Here is a 5,819-nt window from a genome sequence, read left to right as displayed (position 1 = left end):
GCATGCTTATGTGTCTCTCTACAAAATTACTGGCCCATACAATACATTAACAGAGCTAGCGCTGTTTGTATAGCACTTGCTATTGGAAACACACCTCCTAGAAGGACTGGTTGGTACTTTTCCTCCCCTGAATTTAGACCTGGATTAAATGAAGAAATGAGGAAAGTGCCCTATGAGACTCTGTTCTCTTAATTTCCAAGCCACATATACTAAAGACTGATTTTTGAACTGAACTGGCTACCTTTTATGAGTATCACACTAATCTACTTTTCAGGCAGTGCTTTCATTCATTTCATCAGACAGATAAAATGTTGAAAGCTACTATGCAATAGTCACTATGTAAGGGTGCAGAGAAAGGATGATTCATCAGATAATATCCTATCCCTAAATTGGTAAACAACTGTCCTGATTTTCCCAGGGCTTCAGTTTAGTCGCTCAGTCGTGTTCGACTTGTAGGGCTTCTGTTTTAAAATCAGGACAATCTCCAGCATAAAATGACAAACTCAAAAGTCAGATGATAGAGCCAAATATGAATAAATGATAAAATATGCAAAACTTTTCTTGTATCAGCACCTTGGTAAAAGTCAAAATAAGTTAGAAAAATAAATGCTAGGCATTCTGCAATCACAGCTATGATTTATACTAGGTTTATACCTGGGGATGTGAGCTTATTATTGAATTCAAGATCAAATATTGACATTAAATGTGCACTGCCTCCAAAGCCTGGAATAATTTTGATGCCATTACCTAAATGAAGCAGGTTACTGTCTGGGGCTGTTTTGACTTCTTAACTAGTATTCTATTCATACATGTACTCCTCCTTGCACTGTTTACTCACCCAGAGCATCTTGTATGAATTCTAGAAACATGCCTAATCCTGCCATTCTTACTGGCTTCTTTGTCTCACTCAGAAAAAAATGGAAGCTCCTATCATAGTACAGTAGTTCCTACACAAATGCCCTAATGTTCTACTTATCAAAAACCCTGATTTCATTGGTATTGTTCTGAGAAACAAAACAGATATTCCATTTTACCTGTTGTTCACTCTGAGTTGAAAATTCTTTAACCAGACTTTCTTTAATATTGCCTCCTGGGTTTATTTATTTATTCATTTTTTCAGTTCTGTCATATATATCTTTATTTCTTTACCCTAGTTATTTTTATTTTTAGTACTAACCATTATATAACAACAGATAGCAACATTGAGTTTGTTGCTTTATTGTTTTTTCACTTACTAAAATTTAACTTTTGGTTGTAGAATTGTGTTTTAATTAACAAAGCAGCTCAGTGCCTAGCAGTACTGTTGTAAAATAAAAAGTAAGTGAATATTGTTTGAAGGAATGAGTGCACTTAATGATGGTGACTATCCTTTGTTCTTACCTGTTAGGTCATTATTTTTTATTTCTAGAAATTTAAAAAAAGCAGAAGATATCTAGGATTGCCTCTCAGTTCAGTTCAATTCAGTTGCTCAGTCGTGTCTTACTCTTTGTGACCCCATGGACTGCAGCACGCCAGGCCTCCCTGTCCATCACCAACTCCTAGAGCTTGATCAAACTCATGTCCATCCTGTTGGTGATGCCATCCAACCATCTCACCCTCTGCCATCCCCTTCTCTTCCTACCTTCAATCTTTCCCAGCATCAGGGTCCTTTTCAATGAGTCAATTCTTCATATCAGTTGACCAAAATATTGGCATTTCAGCTTCAGCATCAGTCCTTCCAATGAATATTCAGGACCGATTTCCTTGAGGATTGACTGATTTGATGTCCTTGCAGGCCAAGGGACTCTCATGAGTCTTCTCCAACAATACTGTTCAAAAGCATCAATTCTTCGGAGGTCAGCTTTCCTTTATAGTCCAACTCTCACATCCATACATGACTACTGGAAAAACCATAGCTCTGACTAGATGGACTTTTGTCTGCAAAGTAATGTCTCTTCTTTTTAATATCCTGTCTAGGTTGGTCATTGGAGAAGGCAATGGCACCCCACTCCAGTACTCTTGCCTGGAAAATCCCATGGACGGAGGAGCCTGGTAGGCTGTAGTCCATGGGGTCGCTAAGAGTTGGACACGACTGAGCGACTTCCCCTTCACTTTTCACTTTCATGCATTGGAGAAGGAAATGGCAACCCACTCCAGTGTTCTTGCCTGGAGAATCCCAGGGACGAGGGAGCCTGGTGGGCTTCTGTCTATGGCCTCACACAGAGTCGGACATGTCTGAAGTGATTTAGCAGGTTGGTCATAGCTTTTCTTTCAAGGAGTAAGCGTCTTTTAATTTCAAGGCTATAGTCACCACCTGCAGTGATTTTGGAGCCCAAAATAATAAAGTCTGTCACTGTTTCCATTGTTTCTCCATCCGTTTGCCTTGAAGTGATGGGACCAGATGCCATGATTTTAGTTTTTGAATGTTGAGTTTTAGGTCAGCTTTCTCACTCTCTTCTTTCACTTTCATCAAGAGCCTCTTTAGTTCTTCTTCACTTTCTGCCATAAGGGTGGTGTCATCTGCATACCTGAGGTTATAGATATTTCTCCCAGCAATCTTGATTTCAGCTTATGCTTCATCCAGCCCAGCATTTCACATGATGTACTCTGCATATAAGTTAAATAAGCAGGGTGACAAGATATAGCCTTGACATACTCCTTTATCAATTTGGGATCAGTCCGTTGTTCCATGTCCCATTCTAACTATCGCTTCTTGCCCTGAATACAGATTTCTAAGTAAGCAGGTAAGGTGGTCTCATATTCTCGTCTCCTGAGGAATTTTCCAGTTTGTTATGATCTACACAGTCAAAAGATTTGATGTAATCTATAAAGCAGAAGTGGAGAAGGCAATGGTACCCCACTCCAGTACTCTTGGCTGGAAAATCCCATGGACAGAGGAGCCTGGTGGGCTGCAGTCCATGGGGTCACTAACAGTCAGATATGACTGAGCGACTTCACTTTCACTTTTCTCTTTCATGCTTTGGAGAAGGAAATGGCCACCCACTCCAGTACTCTTGCCTGGAGAATCCCAGGGGGAGCCTGGTGGGCTGCTGTCTATGGGGTCTCACAGAGTCAGACACGACTGAAGTGACTTAGCAGCAGCAGCATAAAGCAGAAATAGAAGTTTTTCTGGAATTCTCTTCCTTTTATGAAGATCCAACAGATATTGACAATTTGATTTCTGGTTTTTCTGCCTTTTCTTTTTTTTTTTTTTTTTAATTAATTTTATTTTATTTTTAAACCTTACATAATTGTATTAGTTTTGCCAAATATCAAAATGAATCCACCACAGGTATACATGTGTTCCCCATCCTGAACCCTCCTCCCTCCTCCCTCCCCATACCATCCCTCTGGGTCGTCCCAGTGCACCAGCCCCAAGCATCCAGCATCGTGCATTGAACCTGGACTGGCATCTCGTTTCATACATGACATTTCACAATTTCTGCCTTTTCTAAATCTAGCTTGAGCTTATGACATTTCATGGTTCACCTACTGTTGAAGCCTGGCTTGGAGAATTTTGAGTATTATTTTGATAGTGTGTGAGATGAGTGCAATTATGTGGTGCTTTGAAGATTCTTTGGCATTGCCCTTCTTTGGGTTAGGAATGAAAATTGACCTTTACCAGTCCTGTGACCACTGCTGAGTTTTCCAAATTTGCTGACATATTGAGTGCAGCACTTTCACAGCATCATCTTTTAGCATTTGAAATAGCTCAACTGGAATTCCGTCACATCCACTCTGTTTGTTGTGATGCTTCCTAAGGCCCACTTGCCTTCATATTCTAGGATGTCTGGCTCTAGGTGAGTGATCACACCATCATGGTTATCTGGGTCATGAAGATCTTTTTTGTACAGTTCTTCTGTGTATTCTTGCCACCTCTTCTTAATATGTTATGTTTGTTAGGTCCATACTTTTCTGTCCTTTATTGAGCCTATCTTTGCATGAAATGTTCCTTTGGTATCTCTAATTTTTTTGAAGAAGTATCTAGTCTTTCCCTTTCTATTGTTTTCCTCTATTTCTTTACATTAATCACTGGGCACGGCTTTCTTATCTCTCCCTGCTATTCTTTGGAACTCTGCATTCAAATGGGTATCTCTTTCCTTTTCTCCTTTGCCTTTTGCTTTTCTTCTTTTCATAGCTATTTGTAAGGTCTCTTCAGACAACCATTTTGCCTTCTTGCATTTCTTTTTCTTGAGGATGGTCTTGATCATTGCCTCTTGTACAATGTCATGAACCTCCATCCATAGTTCTTCAGGCACTCTGTCTATCGGATCTAATCCCTTGAATCTATTTCTCATTTCCACTGTCTAATTGTAAGGGATTTGATTTCGGTCATACCTGAATGGTCTAGTGGTTTTCCCTACTTTCTTCAATTTCAGTCTGAATTTGGCGATAAGGAGCTATTTGGCAATAAGGATCTCCTCTAGCAACAACGATATTGTGTACCTCTTTTGTGACACTATGCATTTTTTATTGCTAGCATTTGCCAACTAAACAGATATAAACATTTTTCCCCCATTTCTCTACACTAAGTTTTTTTTTCTCACAATATTATTCATGCTGTCCAAAGTTACATGAACTAACAGTTGATTTTAAGTTATGAAACAGGAATAATTGCAACAAACCATTAATTCTTGTTCCTTACTGTTTAAAAGAGTAATAGCCCAATCAACATTATCTAAATCTTTGACATAACATGGCATTAAGAGTCTTCTTCAGATAGAAGAACACAAAAGAAAGCACACAGTCTATCTGTTGCTTAAGCTGTGTAAATGAAGTATGCTCCTGCTAAGTCGCTTCAGTCGTGTCTGACTCTGTGAGACCCCATAGACAGCAGCCCACCAGGCTCCCCCATCCCTGGGATTCTCCAGGCAAGAACACTGGAGTGGGGTGCCATTGCCTTCTCCAAATGAGGTATAAAACATACATTAAAAATAAAAGAAGTATACTGCATTCACAGTTTATATGTGTTTGAGAAACTGAGTGAAGGAATGTACAAATGGTCATAACTAACATGAAAGTGAAAGAAAGTCGCTCAGTCGTGTCCGACTCTTTGTGACCCCATGGACTGTAGCCTACCAGGCTCTTTCGTCCATGGGATTTTCCAGGCAAGAATACTGGAGTGGGTTGCCATTTCTTTCTCCAGGCGATCTTCTCAACCCAGGGATTGAACCCGTGTCTCCTGCATTGTAGGCAGACGCTTTACCATCTGAGCCACCAAGGATGTCCCCATAATTAACATGACGCATAGAGAAAAAGAAGCTATAAAATGTTGGAGGCCTCTGCCTGTCAGCCTCTGTTACTACAGGCACTCCCCACACATCCCAGTGGTGATTGCCATGTTATGTCCCTCTCCCTGGCCTGAATGAGCATGTGAGCCCTAATCAGACTGCTGCTTTCATCACATCTTGTCTGGGTGGGTAACAGACGCCAGAAGGCACTGTACAAGCAGAGGTAGGGCCTAAATCGAAGCTGAGCTCCAGGAGCTGTGTGACCAAAGAAAAGGAAGGAAATTCTCTGGTGCAGCTGCAGGCCAGGCTGAGTGTGTGTGCTCAGTTATGTCTGACTCTTTGTGACCCTATGGACTGTAGCCCATCAAGCTTCTCTGTCCATGGGATTTTCCAGGGAGAATACTGGAGTGGGTTACCATTTCCTCCTTGGTGGGATCTTCCCAAAGCAGGGATCGAAATTGTGTCTCCTGTGTTACAAGATTATTTACCCCTTGAGTCACTGGGGAAGCTCATAAAATATTGTTGTTCTTCAGTCTCTAAGTTGCATCTGACTTGAGTTACACATAAAAATTCCCAAGGAAAAGTGTAGACAGAAAAAGTTGGAAGAGT

This window comes from Bos taurus, chromosome 7 (assembly GCF_002263795.3).
Source record: "Bos taurus isolate L1 Dominette 01449 registration number 42190680 breed Hereford chromosome 7, ARS-UCD2.0, whole genome shotgun sequence".
NCBI lineage: Eukaryota > Metazoa > Chordata > Mammalia > Artiodactyla > Bovidae > Bos > Bos taurus.
This window is presented reverse-complemented; position numbering follows the sequence as displayed.